The following is a 16,428-nucleotide window of genomic DNA, read 5'->3' on the forward strand; positions in this document are numbered from 1 at the left end:
TTTGTCACATCTTGTGGTTTCCCATTTCTTTGCTTGTTTGCAGATAGCTAGAATGAGTTTTCCCCTGCATAAGCCTGGTGTCCTTACCCCATCTGTCAGCTCTTCTCTCTGCTTTTCAGCCGGGATTTCCCTCTCTGGATGTGTCCATGTCAGAGGGCCAGAGAGTAAAGATGGTACAGGACAACTGTCATCCTCTGTATGAGGGCTGGTCTTGCAAACCCCAGCTGGCGGGAAGTACCTGAGCTCCCCAATTAATTCATTCAGTCATTCAGTCAGTCGGTCAGTCATTCAACACACAATGGTGTGCCTATTATGTCCCAGCAAGGTATCTATGAACAAAACTGATGAAAAGTCTTGCCCTCAGGGAGCTCGCAGTCCAAGAGGAAAAGGCAGACAGCAAACCTAGTAAATTATATGGTGCACTAGAAGGTGGCACATGAGCTGAGGAAAACTAAAGCAGAGATCAGAAAGTCTGGCAAGGTTGCCATCTTAAATACAGGATCAGAAGGGACACTGTGGGAAAGGTAATGTTTGAGTAGAGCTTTGAAGGATGTGAAGAGGTGAGCCATGGGGTTGTGTGGGGAGACATTCCAGGCAGATGAAGGAGCTCATCAGAGGCTCTGGCTGGGAGGGAAGAGTGACTCGGAGAGAACAGGAAGGAGATGAGTGTGGAAGAGCAGACTGGGGCGGGGGGTGGGCGCATAGTGGTGGGAATCATGTGGGGCCTTGAAGGCATCGACTGGGGGAGGGGGGCTGTTGGAGAGTATGGATCTGGGGAGTATCGTGGCCCCCCTTGGGCTGCACAGGGATCTGGGGAGCATCGTGGCCCCCCTTGGGTGCTGTGTGGGGATTAGACTGCGAGGCAAGAGGTGCCAGGGGGGTGGCCATTGCAAGAATTGGGCAAGTGAGAAAGTGATGATGAAGTGTTCAGGGTCTGGTTATTTTAGAATCAATGAGGTTTTCTGCTGTGGTGGGTGTGGGATATGAGATGAAGAGAGAAGTCCCCCCACTGGGGCCTAAAGAACAGAACGTGGTGATGGAGTGGCCGTTACCAAGAGGGGAAAGCCGTGGGTGGAGTTGGTTTTGGGAAGAAGACAGGTCTGCAGCTCTGTTTGGCACATGCTGAGCCTGAGATCCTAACAGATAGCCAGATGCAGATGTTAAGCGGGCAGGTTTAGGCAGAATCACATACAAGCCTGGGAAAGGAGGAATTCCGGGTGGAGGTGCAAAGTGGGGCTTAGCCACCTAGAGTGATGCATAACGATGCCAGGCCTCAGTCCTGAATATGACAACATCTGGGGGGAAACCACAAGCACCAAACATCAAATAAAAAGAATATAAGATATAAAGAAATGAAGTGGGGCGCCTGGGTGGTTCAGTGAGTTAAGTGTCTGCCTTCTGCTCAGGTCATGGTCTCTGGATCCTGGGATTGAGTCCTGCATTGGGCTCCCTGCTCAGTGGGGAGTCTGCTTCTCCCTCTCCCTCCACCTCTCCTCTGCTTGTGCTCACTCTTTCTCTCTCTCTCAAATAAATAAAATCTTTAAAAAAATTTAAAAAAGAAATGAAATAATTCCTTGAAGTGTGAAGAACTCTGTTGAGATGTCCCACTGCAGGTGGAGCTCTCCATATCCTCTGAGGGTCTGTCTCTTTTTTGATATGGTGAAAAGAGTATCTCTAACCTTCATACCTGAATCAGATTTGTTGATGGGTCATTGACATACAATAAACTGCACATATTTAAAGGATCGAATTTGATCGTTTTGACACATGTCTACACCGTGAAGCCATCACCACAATCAAGAACCGTAACTCCATCCTTTCAATCAGTGATATTTCCTGAGACCCTGGTGTATTTAAACCTCTGTGCCAGGCAGTAGGAAGGATCTAAACTGTAGACACTACCCTTGCCCCCTTTATTTCTGATGCAACATCTTGACTTCCCTTACACAGTTCTTTCTCCTAAAGCCTCTGCTGGAAGTACGCTTAAGTTTGGTGTCCACAGGGTTTGGAATGCCATGTGTAAACCCTTTCACACCGGCGCTCCTGGTGAAATCAGGAAAGAGGAAAGATCAGGAACCCTGCCATCCTTTAATCAGTGCTGATACAGGCAAAAACCCATCCCTCGTTCCTCCATCCACGGAGACAGCCCAAACAGCAGGCTGAGCTTCATCCTGATTTCTGTGTGTCATCAACACAATAATTACCTCCTGCCGAAAGCTTTGAGAAATTGTTCTGTGTCCAATTAGAGTTTTTGATTTGACTCGCAGATACAACAGAACGTCTTTACTTCTGTAACTGCTCACTGATGAATATTTTTAAATCTACCCTTTGCCAAACGGCCACTGAGTTTCAAGGCACTGCATTATTTCCTGCAACAGCTTTTCCACTGAGAGGCTTGTGGACCATGGGTGAAAAGGAGGGGGGAGGACCCTCTTTGGTTTCAGAATCCTCTCCCTTCCTCCTCTGCCCACCCCCCTCCATTTCCCTTCCTTTTCCGGCCTCATGCCCACCCCCATTTTTAAGTGGTGTTCAAGAAGAAGTGGAACAGCTCTAGAAACTCGTCCTGCGCGTCATGCTGTGGAAGCAGCATCAGGAGCTCCATGAGCAGGTCTCCAGAAGGGCCTGGGGTGGTCATGGGGCAGCCAGCCAGTGTGGAAACCTCCGACAAGGTGAACAGAGGCAGGGAGCCACCGATGCAGCTCGGGCAAGTCGGGGTGGGGGTCCCTGCTAGGCCTCTCCAGCAGAGCCCTTTCCAGAGAACTCTGGGTATGTAAATATCCAGGCAGCGGCCTCCAGCCCAGATGGACCGCCTCATACAGATGTCAAAGGTAGCTGGAGAAACTGCCCTCAATGCAAGCACTTCCGTTTCCTAAGTTCTCCCTACACCTCTTGATTGGGGCATTTGGCAAGGGAGGGCGAGGGTTAGGACCGTCTCCAGGAGCTGCGAGCCACCCTGCAGGACCGTAGCTTTCCAGATGGAGCCATCCATGGCCTTCAGATGCGCTTTGCTGGGATGCCACTGGAAGTTTGGTCTGATTTTTTTTTTTTTAAAGATTTTATTTATTTATTCATAAGAGACAGAGAGAGAGAGGCAGAGGGAGAAGCAGGCTCCCCGCTGAGCAGGGAGCCCGATGTGGGACTCGATCCCAGGACCCTGGGATCATGACCTGAGCTGAAGGCAGACGCTTAACCATCTGAGCCCCCCAGGCGCCCCAGTTTGGTCTGATTTAAGCATGAATCTCAAAAAGGGTCAGCTGTCAGACTAGAGTGCTTCCTTCTACACCTGGAGGACTTGGCATCTGAGCACAAGGCCCCTGGACTCAGGCCTGACAGGCACAAGTGGCGGCTTTGTATCCCACGTAGGTTCTGTGAAGGCAGGTGGGCCATGCCACTGTCTCAGGCGGCCGCCTCCCCCTGTACTTCAAGAGTCACCTAAGAATAGAATCGCACTAGCTTGCTGACGGTCTTTTCTGCCCCCCCCCCCCCACATCCCCAGGGATAATGGAGAGTTTGCCTGTAGTTATACACAAAGGGGACTGTTTACGTGAAGGAGAACCCATTCCCAAACTATGTGGCAAGATGCCCCAGCTACCAGTGATTGAAGATTGACAAGAGTCCTACTCCTTTCACACTTGGTCCTCTAGCTACAAAGAATGCATGTGTTCCATAGCCTGGGTGTGAGGGTATGTTCCTACAGAATAGGCAAATTAAAAACATCTCACTGAATGCAAATTAAGTTGTATAGTACCTAGATTTTGGAGTTGTCCTTAAAATGGTATATAAGGATGTATGTTATTTGGATATATATTTATTAATTCATGTAAAAATACGTACTGAGTGCCTGTTATCACAGTCGGGTCATTCTGTTTCGATCACACATATAAAATATCATTTTAATGTCAACAAAATATTTTCAGTAAAAATGGGATAACCTATTGCTTCATAAGACCCGTAGTTGTAACAGTGTGATCTCATCCCACTAATAACAATATAAGCAAAAATTGAAAAAAAATTTCATTTAAAATGACAGATTGAATTAGACATTGGAGCAAAAGAGGCAAATTCGTGTTACCAAGAAAATGTCATTGAGGTTCTTGGTTATCAAATACATGAATACCAAACCAGTAACAGATGCATGTAACCAGCCACTCCACAGCATTATATTTTAAAAAGAGGACATTTGCTTGCATATATTTTTAAAGATTGTATTTATTTATTTGACACAGAGAGAGCGGCAGGCAGAGGGAGAGTGAGAAGCAGGCTCCCTGCTGAGCAGGGAGCCCAGTGCAGGACTCGATCTCAGGACCCTGGGATCATGACCTGAGCCGAAGGCAGACGCTTAATCGACTGAGCCACTCAGGCGCCCTGCTTGCATATTTATACAAAGGAAATTGGTAGGGAAAAAAGTAGAATGATGTGTTCATGCCTACCAGTCTATAATGTGATCTTTTTAAAAAACTCTTCTGAAGCAGGAAATGGATGTTGCAAACATTTGGTTCATCAAATGTAATATTGTAACAGAAGCATTATAAGTAAATACATGAGTTATTGATGAATTTTTTTTTTGAATTCTTGTCTGTGGGTGAGCACATATATCCGTAACATATCTTACAGTGTGTCTGTCTCCCCGTCCCCCGGAGGTCAACAGTCCTTTCTTACACTGTCCCTGGCTAAAGGTCTTCTGGCCCCTTCCTGATCACATGTGGTGGTGATGGGGCAAAACATTCCATTTTGAACAACGATGCTTGTTTGAAAATTCTTCCTTCTGTTGAATTCAGATGTGTCTTCTGGAACTTCTGCTCGTTGATTCCATTTCTGCCCACCAAAGCAAAGTTCTTCTCCCTCTTCATTAAATTATTAAATGTAATCATCAGATTAGCATACAATTATTAAATTGGCCAGTCCCCACATCCAGGCATGCCCCATTGGATTTATATCTGTTATCTCCATGAAATCAATAATCGCTTCCCTTCTCCCTCCCTCACGTGTCTTGACATGGACAATAGATGATATAGGGTTACCCTTCCACGAGAGCCTTTGCTTTTCAGCTGGTATGTGGTTTTCCTGTCAGTCCTGAGAAGACATAGTGTCCAGATCTTTACCCAATCTGATTACTCTTTGCCTTGCTCCACTCTCTTTCATTTCCTGTGTAAAATATGGTGCCCAGAATGAACACAGATTTCCAGAAATGGTTTAACCATGGTGGAGTGTGGGAGGCTTCTTAATTCCATTATTCAGGAAGTTATGCTTCTAGCATGTGAACTAAGAATAGGACCCCAGACTATAAATAATAGGAACCCAGCTGTTAAATTTTGAAGCTACGATCTAAACCTCCCTGTCAACTGTACATTTGGTCAGCACACGTTCTTCGTTTAGTTACCAGTCATTGGGGGTCACGCAGATACTGAGAAAGACAGCTTATATTTAGTATTTCCTTGTGGTTTTCCAAGTGCATCTGTATCTTTTCAGACACTGAGTGTCAACACTTGCAGTTAGAACCCTCTTTCCAGACTCCCCTCATTTCTGCATCAGTTAGAATGAAATTGATTTGAAAATGATGTTCAGGGGTGCCTGGATGGCTCAGTTGGTTAAGTGTCTGCCTTTGGCTCAGGTCATGATCCCAGGATCCTGGGATGGAGGGGGCTCCATCTCTATGCCCAGCAGGGAGTCTGCTTCTCCCTCGCCTTCTGCCCCTCCCCCACTCATGCTCTCTCTGTCTCCTCTCAAATAAATAAATAAAATCTTAAAAAAAAAAAAAAGAAAATGATGTTCCGTGGCTCCTTACTATTTCACCAGTGAGTGTACCACCCTCAGGCCATTGAGTATATGGCCCTCTTGTCATCATAAATAGGATTCCCTAGCTGGTTTTCTCACCGCTCCTGGTCCAGCCACCACTCTCTGCTCCCACCTCTTCTGCACAATTGATGTTTCCAGAACATGCCCTGTTCCCTCCCGTCCCAGACCTTCTTACATCAGGCTACCTCTGCCAGATGTCCTGTTCACATCCCACTTCCTCAGCTGAGTATTGACCGATCCCCCAGGTGTGAGTTAAGGTCCCTCCCACCCTCTGCCCAGAACATTTTATACCCTCCCTGTTGTCACACAGAATACCCTGTAATGGCCTGTTAACTTCAGTATCTCCTCTGTGGGATATACAAGCTCATTAAATATAGGAACAAAATCATGTTCATCATTGTATATCTAATAAGATGCCCTGCATATAACACTATACCATAAACACTTGCTGAACACTTGCTGAACACACACTATGGCGGACATTATTATCTATCACCCTCTAACCTCCCCCCTCCTCTCCCCACCGCTTATTCCATTAGGATGGGTTGGCCACTAGATTACTTACTCTCTAGAGTACTGGGGACATGGATACATGTCTTCTCTAGAAGAGAAATTACCCAGCCAAAGGAACTTTTTAGCCACTTGCTGTGTAATTTTATTTCCTGTAGGGTGTTAGTAACCTGCAAATTAATTTGTAATTATCTACTAATTAAATAATTTTATCTTTAATACATTAACCCCTCATTGTAGTTTTTATCACCCTCCCCCAAAATTTGCAGTTGCCTTTTCTTTTTGCTCAGGGTGTTCATGAAGTAAAATTACTTTTTTTTTTTTTAAATAGAAGTATTTTTAAGGTAGTCCAGTGTATATTTTCCCCTTTGGGCTCACTCATTGCTTTCGTGCTTAGAAAGCCCTAATACATAATTACCTATATTTTTTAAAGATTTTATTTATTCATTTGACAGAGAAAGCGCACACACGATCACAAGCAGGGGGAGGAGCAGAGGGAGAGGGAGAAGCAGGCTCCCCGCTGAGCAAGGAGCCCCATGTGGGACTTGATCCCAGGACCCCGGGATCACGACCGAAGCCAAAGGCAGATGCTTAACCAACCAGGCACCCCAATAATTACCTATTTTTAATATTCACTTTATGAACACTGGGAGGAATTTATTTGGGGGAAGGAGGTGCAGTTAATTTATGCTGTAGTAGCTAGCCCCACCATTTCCCTTCTTGCTTCAGAAGATTGAAACCAACCCAGAACTGAGTAGTTCAGTTCATCTTTTAACAAAAATTGATCGGCCCCAGACAATGAAAATATTCCTTTCCTCTCTCCTCTTGCTTGAACCTATCTTTAAAGTTCTTTGATTGTTCTTAAACTTTCCTTACTTCACATGTCAGCTTTGGTTTTCCAGCTCCATCCCTGTCAGTCTGTGACGCACTGAAAACATTCCTCATATTTGTACAGAATATGTATAACGTGCCGTGCACCCTTGACACGTTGCATATATTATACCAAAATCTCGTCTCCTTTGGGAGTTTCTGTGCAAATCACTCTGTGTACTTTGGACATCTCACTCTTCACTCTCTCATTCAATTTTACTTTTGTTAGGTTATGAAAATTTTACCTGTAAAGTCTCCATCTCATAAAAACAATATTCTCTTAGGTCCATAGAATCAACCTTTTTATTTCTTTTCCTAGACTTTTAAAAACTGTTTCCCCTGTGTCTGGGGTCCTTGTCTGACAACACCGTGCTCCTTTCCTACTATAAAAATTCCAAGTACTGGGGCGCCTGGGTGGCTCAGTTGTTAAGCGTCTTCGGCTCAGGTCATGATCCCAGGGTCCTGGGATCGAGTCCCGCATTGAGCTCCCTGCTCAGCGGGAAGCCTGCTTCTCCCTCTCCCACTCCCCCTGCTTGTGTTCCCTCTCTTGATGTCTCTCTCTGTCAAATAAATGAATAAAATCTTTTAAAAAACAAATTCCAGGTACAGTTATCAAAGCCAAAGAAAGAGATATTTGCCTTTTCCTTTGGAAGAAGCATCTTCGTTCCACCCCAAGACTCTGTCACTAAGATACTAGGTCCAGAACTCCACATGACCGAGAACATATGTCATTTTCTTGCATCTGTCCTTACTTCAAGGAGCACAGTGGAATGTTAGCTGGGTACGTAGGTTCTTGCTGTTTCTTCGCCTGTTATGTTTTATCAGGGTTTATACCTCACTCAGCCGCCTTTAAAGGTTGTCTACATGGACACTGTGCTATGAACAGTGACGATTAACAGAATAACACCCTGAACCTGCCCAGAGGAACAGGTGCAAGAGCTTTGATCTCTTCCACTCGCGTTGCCGACTGTGGTCTGGCAGTGCCTCCTGTCCAGCCAGCCTTAACCCACAGGTCATGCACTGAATTTCCTCAACCTCCTTTCTTTGGCCTTCTCCACGTTCCCTATATCAGCTCTCTGTTGATGATGGCCGGCTCGCACAGGATGACTCTGAGAGCTGCTGCGGCTGGGGAGAAAGACTGGCTGTCCAGGCCCCCTATCTGGATGAAGTGCCCCCTCTAGGGATGGCCAGGCCCCCACAGAGCCCTGCTCCATGAAGGCCTGACGCTTGCTCAGGGCAGGAGACTGCCACCCAGATGAAGCCTGTCCACACCAGCCTCCCCACCCACCTTGCCACATAGCAAAAAATCTTGTGTGAGTGGACAGAAGGCCTCAGCCTCACCTGGGGCCATTCTGGAATTGGGGTGGGGGTGAAGGTACATGGTCTGCTGCCTCTCTGACACTCCTGCTCAGAGGAGCCTTGAATTTCCGGACTGGAAACTTCTAAAGGTAATACTGATCGAGAGCCTTCTGTGCACCAAGCAGAAATCCACACTCTTTACCTGCATTAACTGAGTTACTCGTCACGGCAGCCCCACGGGGATGGCACTGTGATTGTCTTGGTGACATAGACCAGGGAATGAGGCCCGATCAGGTATTTCAAATGCTCTCCTCCTCCCTGTCGAGAGGCTTAAGTTTCTCTGTCTTCAGAGACTCTGTTGCAGGTGCAGAGAGTGTGGGCGGCAGAAGGCTGCAGGTGTGTGGTGAGTGAGGGGAGGGAGGGCTCATACTCGGAGATAAAGGAGAGCCTGTCTGCAGAAGATGCTCCAGCAGAACCCAAGTGGGACCATCCAGTTACTGCTCTCTAGGCATCCGGCTAGTTGGAAGGAAAGGCAGAAAGCTCTGGGTCTTCCAGAACCCTGGACGCTTCTTGCACATGAGTTCATGGAAGTGAGCTTACTGCCCTGCTCACCGGCTTGGTGTCCGTGATGCACAGCCAGCCTGCAGGGCCCGTGTGTTTGGGTCTCCTGGTGCCCGTGTCCTGCGGGCGTACTCAGAGGGGTTGGCCTCAGACAGAGGACAGCGATGGCCTGTCCCACGGTGGCCCTGGGTGGCACCCACTCCGCCTTGTCTTTCCACATCTGCAGCGGACCTGTCCCACCTCCACATCAGTAGCTTGTCCTCAAATTGCAATGTCTTTTTGGAAGGTGGGAAGGATACCCTTCCTCCCTTCCTCCTCCACAGCCCGCAGCTTAGCACTGGCTCACAGCTCCACTGCACTGGGATCACAAAGCCCATCACTGGAGCTCCCTGGCTGTCTTCACCGCTTACCCGTCTGGGTCCATTCCTCGTCTTTTAAACTTTAGGCCCAGAGACTGTTAGTGTTTCTTGACCCTCTGCCCTGCAGTACCATCTGGAGGGATTGAGATGGATTGTCCTCCAGGACCTGTGGCTCAATCACACACGGCAGCGGTCCTCCGGGCAGTGGGGTCCTCCCCAGAGCAGCGGCCCCGCGCAGCCCCCTAGCCCTGAGTGCACCCATGACACCACGACTTCTCTCCCCGCATTATCGGAGAACGCTCCAGTTCCTTGTGCTGAAGGCAGAAGTGGGATCTGAGCAACCGCAGCCCCAACACATGCTTTCCCAAGATCCTCTAGTAAAGCACCGGCCCCGCTTGTGACCTCATCAGATGCAAACTTGTGGAAGGTTGAGCTTGGGAGAATGCAAGGCTTTTTCAACTTTTATAATCCGTCGGATCGCCGCGTGAATGTAATCACTTTCATCTGGGTTTGATAAGTTACAACTGTATTCAGCAGCCAAGAGCCTCAAGGACGTGCCTGTGTGTGTCCTTTTACATCCAGGAGACTCATGGTCGCGACAGAGGTGAAACAATCTGCCAGAGGACATAGGGTGACACAGGGACAAGGTCATTCTCTCTGAATCAGACTTCTGGTGTCTAGCACCATGTGTCTCCTTCCCCTGTCGTGTTATTTTAATATGTCACTGAAAGACAAAAAAGGTGGGCTTGAATAGGGGGAAAATTATAATAAAAGTGGGCAAAATACCTTTAACCTTTAAAGATTATGGGCAGAGGCTTGGGCGCCTGGGTGGCTCAGTTGGTTAAGCGACTGCCTTCGGCTCAGGTCATGATCCTGGAGTCCCGGGATCGAGTCCCGCATCGGGCTCCCTGCTCAGCAGGGGGTCTGCTTCTTCCTCTGCCCTCTTCCCTCTCATGCTCTCTCTCTCTCTCATTCTCTCTCTCTCAAATAAATAAATAAAATTTAAAAAAAAAGATTATGGGCAGAGGCTCATACGATGTTATAAAATTACATTATAATAATTTATTCTGTCTGGCATCTCCATGGTACAAGTTAAGCATGAGCAGCAACAAATGGATGCATATTTTCAGTAAATTTTAATTTGCCCGCAGTCCTTTCTGTATATTTACTGTGAGTTGCATTTCTTGAGACCGCTGTGAACATAGCGCATTCATTCATCTCCTGGATGTGATAGCTTGATGATGATTGAGATCTCGTGAGCCTGTGACCTTCTGGTACCTTCGTTGGGTCGTTGGGCCTTCATCAGTCTGAGAGGAAACCGAAGTGGCGAGAGGAATGTCAGTCACATGTTGAAGTGACCCCGAGAGCAGAGGCTCCAATAGTGAGCTGCACTGGGAAGTTGTAGTCATGTTTCTGGAATTTCCTTCTGAGCCGCAGAACGGCCCAGGTCAGAGGGCGGATTGTGAGGTGCTGCCGTAGGGCATCCGCCCACCCGGCTGCCTTGGGATGCTTCGGGGTTTAACGGACCAGGCCAGCAGGGGAGGCTGGTCTCTGTGGTCGGACCTCGGCTTGGATGCTTTTGAAATCTGAGTTTTCTATTGGATGGTGGAATTTTAAAGGATAGGATTTCAGGTTTTGGAGGGGGGAGTATTAATAACTTTTCTAAATAAAGCATGTTTTGGAAATTTTAATTCTTCCCTTTATAGAATCCTAGGGAGGCTTTAATATTTCTTATGTTGTTGTCTCAGAAAGTTACCGTCTCCAAAATGAATATGAGTCACAAGACAGTAACTTACTGTGCACAGAGACAAACCAAGTGGGCGTGTTCAAAGCTGTTTGCGGTCTGTGAACACTGCCTCCCCTCCCGGTGTCCACCCTACCCTCACCCCATTCCGCATTGTAGCGAGACGATTTATGTCGGAGTGGTCGCCAGCTGACATCTGCTCAGGGATAACTGTCTCCGTATGAATGTGTCTCAGGAAGTACAATAGTAACGTGCTGATGAGATGTTTTTGAGTTTTTATTTTTGAAAGCCACGTGCATCGCTAAGCTTGGAATCAGTGACCCTACAAGTCATTTGTACAACTGCATTAGATTTCAACAAAAATGTCTTCCACAGTGGAACTAGGTGTGTATACCATAGCATGTAACTTATTTGGCAAAGGACGCGCAGTGGCTAAGAGAGAGGGAGAGAGGGAGGGAGAGGGAGGGAGAGGTGATATGTAGAGAAAAGGGTCATAATACAAAACATGCTAAAATGGGGTCTACTTAGTTTTGAATTTGAAGACAAAATGTTCCTAATAAAATGTATTTGCATGGGCTGAACTCGGCAGCCTGCCCTTGTCCATGTAAAGCATCTGAAAATCCCCATGGAGGGGGCATTTGTCATTGCTAGTTAGTTATTATTGGTTTTTTACCAATGAGGGGGGACTCCCCCACCACATTTGGGCAGTGGTTCCTTCCACCAACAGGAATATATCAGGATAGTGGAGAAAAGATGCCCTCAGACATAGATATTTATAAATGCCCCCCCCTTTTCAGGTTCTTTGCTCCCTGAGCAACTTCTGATCACAGCTGGCTTCCCATTAACTCCACCTGCCAGGAGAGACTGTGTCAGACCTTCCGTCTCCAGTATTCTGACCTGTGTGACAGTTGTAATTCTCAGTTGTAAACTAATTAACTTGATTTGATGCGTTAAAAACGTAGGCAATCTAAAACAAAATCCTTGGGAACGAAGCTTCTCAGGATCCATTTCCTATGGCTGACCTCAAACACTGTCAGTCATTTTTCTAGATAAAGTTTGTTTTTATACATTTTTTTTTTTTACTGAAAAAAATAAAAGTTTAAGTCATAATTGGATGGGATGGGAGGAAACTACCCATAAGCCTACTCCCCTAGCATATCAACTATTTTATTTTTTTGCCTCCCAATTCCTGTCCAAGTGCACGATAATTTTATTGGCTGTCTTGAGAGGACACACATAGCATTTCATATTCTGCTATGCTCCCTTAAGCTAGTATCATAAATGCATTTCTCTGTTTATGAATAGTCTTCCCGATTCAGTGTGTGTCTTAACAGCAAAGTTGGAGCGATGGGGTGGACACCTCACTTCCAAAATAACACTTCGCTGTATATTTCTCGAGAATCACGGCACCTTCGGCAGGCCTCTGCTTGGTATGGAATTGCATTGTAGCGAGACGATTTATGTCGGAGTGGTCGCCAGCTGACATCTGCCAGAAGCCTTGCTCTCCGAGAGGATTTCCTCTGAGGGGGATGCTGACGCTGCAATTGTGCCTCGGCCGCCGAAAACGAAAACAAGCAAAGCCGTATTATTTTACAATTGTTAGCATTCAAAAGAAAATTTCAGTGTGCCTGGAAAACCAGACAAAGCTACAGATGTCCACTCTTTCCCGGTACACACCCAGGAGGGTAAACCTTTTCTGAACTGATGAGAACAGGACACTCCAGTCTTCCTTCAGTCAGGAAGGACAGGCCATCCCCCCCCTTGGAGAAAAAAACCACGGCAGTGCCGTCCAAAGAAAGGCGTACTTTCAAAAACGTGATGATTCAAAGTTGAGTTTCTGTTTGGACGCACTTCTCTGGGCTGCTTTTTTCTTCAGGGATGTTGTGCCTTCCCAAAGGGAGGCAGCTTAGAAATTCCCTGTTCAAATAGGGAGCGTGCTTAGAAATAAATTCCCCGGGACTGAAAATTGAAGGCTTTTTGGAAGAGAAGAATGAACTTGGAAAACTTTGAGTAGATCTTAACATCTTGATGTATAGTTAATTCCTTCAACTGCTGAGCAGATAAGGTGAGATTATTTAATGGAATGAGGATTTTATTTTTCAGATGAAAATGAGAGCCTCACAGTAAACTCCTAGGTACGGGCATGAACTCAGTGTCACGTCACGCGTTGTGTGCTCTGAAATATTTTGGGAAAATGGTATCTACCTCTTTATTATTGCAGTTAAAACTTCATTTGATACAGTAATATCTTGGTGATACCAATTTCCCTTTATTTTTGTCAAATTTATTAGAATGTGGGTAAGGAAGTCAAGAATGTGTTTATATCCTTAGCTTTTTACGATAAAAGGAAGCTCAAAACTTTTGTGTTCTAAAGATACTAAGGACCAGCAGCATTTTTTTTTTTTTAATTCTCCTCTGTCCCCACCCTTCAGAGAATTTTCTGAAACCTGTAATAAATGTCTTTAAAGGAATTTCAAAGTAATATGCTGGATGGTTGTAGCACTTTTCTTCCTTGAACTTCCACTGTGTTAACCTTGGGTTCTTTCCATTAAGAACTGAGCTGCTGGAAATTTGTACCTTTTGAACTTTGGACCCACTTCACTGATTTCCCTCAACCCCCTGACCCCCCAGCTCTGGCAAGTACCAATCTGTGCTCTGTATCCACGAATTTGGTGTTTTGTTTATTTGTTTAGATTCCACATATGAGATCATTTGTCTTTCTCTGACTTAATTTCACTTAGCATAATGCCCTCAGGGTCCATCCATGTTGTCACAAATGGCAAGATTTCCTTCTTTCTTACAGCTGAATAGTATTCCACTGTATATATACACCACGTATTCTTTATCCATGTATCCACCCATGGACACTTAGGTTTCTTCTGTGTCTTATCTGTTATACAGAATGCTGCCTTGAAAATGGGGGTACATTTATCTTTTTAAATGAGTATTCTCCTCTTCTTTGGATAAATACCCAGAAGTGGAATTACTGGATCATATGGTGGCTTCGTTTTTAATTTTTAAAGGACCCTCCATCTGTGCGAGGCTCCCCTCTTCTCCACATCCACCTCAACACTTGTTATTTCTTGTCTTTTTGATAATAGCCATTCTAACACATATGAGGTTGATAGCTCATTCTAGTTTTGATTTGCATTTCCCTGACAATGAGTGATGTCGAGCATCTTCTGGTGTGTCTGTTGGCCATCTGGATGTCTTCTTTGGAGAAATGTCTATTTAGATTCTCTGTCCATTATACTAGGATTGTGTGGGGTTTTGCTATTGAGTCATCTGAGTTCTTTATATGTTTTAGGTATTAGCCCTTTATCAGATATATAATTGGCAAGTATTTTCTTCTATTTAGTAGGTTGCTTTCCACTTTGTTGATGGTTTCCTTTGCTGTGCAGGAGCTTTTTATCATGATGTTGTCCCATTTGGGTATTTTTTGAAGCTGACGGATTTTTTAAATGAAGTCAGTCAGCTAGGATGCCTCCTATGTGCACACTTGGTAGATTCTAATGGGATTTGAGCCCTCTCTCCTTTTAAGGCAGTTAACACCGACAGTTAAGAGTCCAAAGAATGAATAAGGACTTGTCATAGACCGGTCTCACGTCCATGGCCGCCGGCTTCGGCTTATATGTGCAAAATGGCAGACCTTTGGACTGAAGCCTTCCTTGGGTTTTAACTCTATTTTAACCTCTGTTGGAGTGCCTATGGGTATGTAAAACTTCTCTTGGTGCTTTTTCTCAGAGCTGGGGACTGCTGAGTCATTCTTCTAACTCAGATTCAAGAGACAATTCTTTTGGTCCCATCCAAGCAGGGTGTGCCATATGGGTTAAGATCCCATAACTAGGGCACCTGGGTGGCTCAGTTGGTTAAGCGACTGCCTTCGGCTCAGGTCATGATCCTGGAGTCCCTGGATCGAGTCCTGCATCGGGCTCCCTGCTCGGCAGGGAGTCTGCTTCTCCCTCTGGCCCTCCCCCCTCTCATTCTCTCTCTCTCAAATAAATAAATAAAATCTTAAAAAAAAAAAAAGATCCCATAACTAGGGAAATTTGACTCGATGGTAGTTGGAGGGGTTGGCTTCTTCTGAGGAAGGAATAAGAGGATTTTCCCACCAGTGTCCATGCCAGCTTTGGACATGCTGATGGCTAGAGGATAATCCCTGTTGTACAGGAAGAGAAGATGATCTCTATTGCATTGTTCCTGGAGAAAGCACTCATGAGAAGGGACTGTGATGGCTGGGCATGCAGATGAGGCCAGGATCTGCCCACCTGCTTCCCTCCCCTTGATCTGCATGAAGTGGCTGCTAGCTGGGCAAAAAGAAGGTGGTTTCAGTGGCGGCTACGGAGTCATAGAAAATACGAGGGCTGGACAGAACCTCTGGGTTTTCTGGTCCAGACAGTGGTGTTGGAGCCAGCTCTTACCTGTTGTGAGAGCCCGTTGGTACGTTTTTGGGACTTCTGTGTGCCAGTGGTAAAAACAGAACCATTATTAAAATTAAATTCTATAAATTTAGAGGTAAGTACCTTACATTAAAAACAGAGGTAATAAACACTCAAAACCCATCACTCACGGATGGAAAATTTCCTGATTATTTGACTCTACTATCACCTTGCCCCTGGGGCTATTTAAGGTTACCGTATGTGTAGGAGATATGTTGTCAGGACAGTAGCTTGAAATCAGAACCAGGGAAGCTATCTGGAGTGTAGCAAGACAAGTTTCGGTTAGAGTGGTGGCCGGCTGACATCGAAGGGAAGCCTCATTCTTCAAAGGATTTCCTCTGAGAGTGTCGCCAGGGCTCCAGCAAATGCTACAAATGAAGGCTTCTTCCTTCCAGAAAGCCGGCGATTAAACATTTCAGCTGCATTTCCCTGGGCTCAGCCCACTCGCTTTTGTATATGAGACGGGGCTGCAGAGATGAACGCACCCAAGACCCGGTGGGGCCACGACCCAACGATGCCCGTCCGGGCTCTCTCTCTCTCTCTTACACTGACAGCAGTGTGTGCGTAGCAAAAGGTGCAAGGGTGAGGGGTCAGGTTTAGCCGTGAGCGTTTAGCTCCCGGGTTCCTCTGTCACCGGGGAAAGCACTGTCAGGACTAGGTAATAAACGATTAGCACAGAAATCCTGTGGAGAAAGAAGCTTCACAGAAATCAGATGCAATTGCCAGAGGGGTGCTCGTCTGCTCCCAGGTGCTCAGTAAGGGGGACACGGTGGCAGAGCCTGGATACTGAAATCTGTCCCTAATGTGTGTGATGAAATTATTGAATGGGAGATGCGTCAGGCTGTCAGAC

General features: G+C 46.1%; 1 protein-coding gene across 7 annotated transcripts in view; it reads left to right on the plus strand.

Annotated features, from left to right (window-relative positions):
- The window catches only part of FRMD4A (FERM domain containing 4A), a 310,088-nt gene that overhangs the window by 106,252 nt on the left and 187,408 nt on the right, over window positions 1-16,428 (plus strand). The window contains exon 1 of one of the 7 annotated variants that reach the window (XM_035021600.1): window positions 11,126-13,204. The exons of the other annotated variants lie outside the window; for them this stretch is intronic. The gene's annotated coding sequence lies outside the window, so the exon portion shown is untranslated. Of the gene's footprint in view, window positions 1-11,125; window positions 13,205-16,428 lie in introns of those variants that run through there. 7 annotated transcript variants of the gene reach the window in all.

This window comes from Mirounga leonina, unplaced genomic scaffold, assembly GCF_011800145.1.
Source record: "Mirounga leonina isolate KUSES-001 unplaced genomic scaffold, KU_Mleo_1.0 Mir_175, whole genome shotgun sequence".
Lineage (NCBI taxonomy): Eukaryota > Metazoa > Chordata > Mammalia > Carnivora > Phocidae > Mirounga > Mirounga leonina.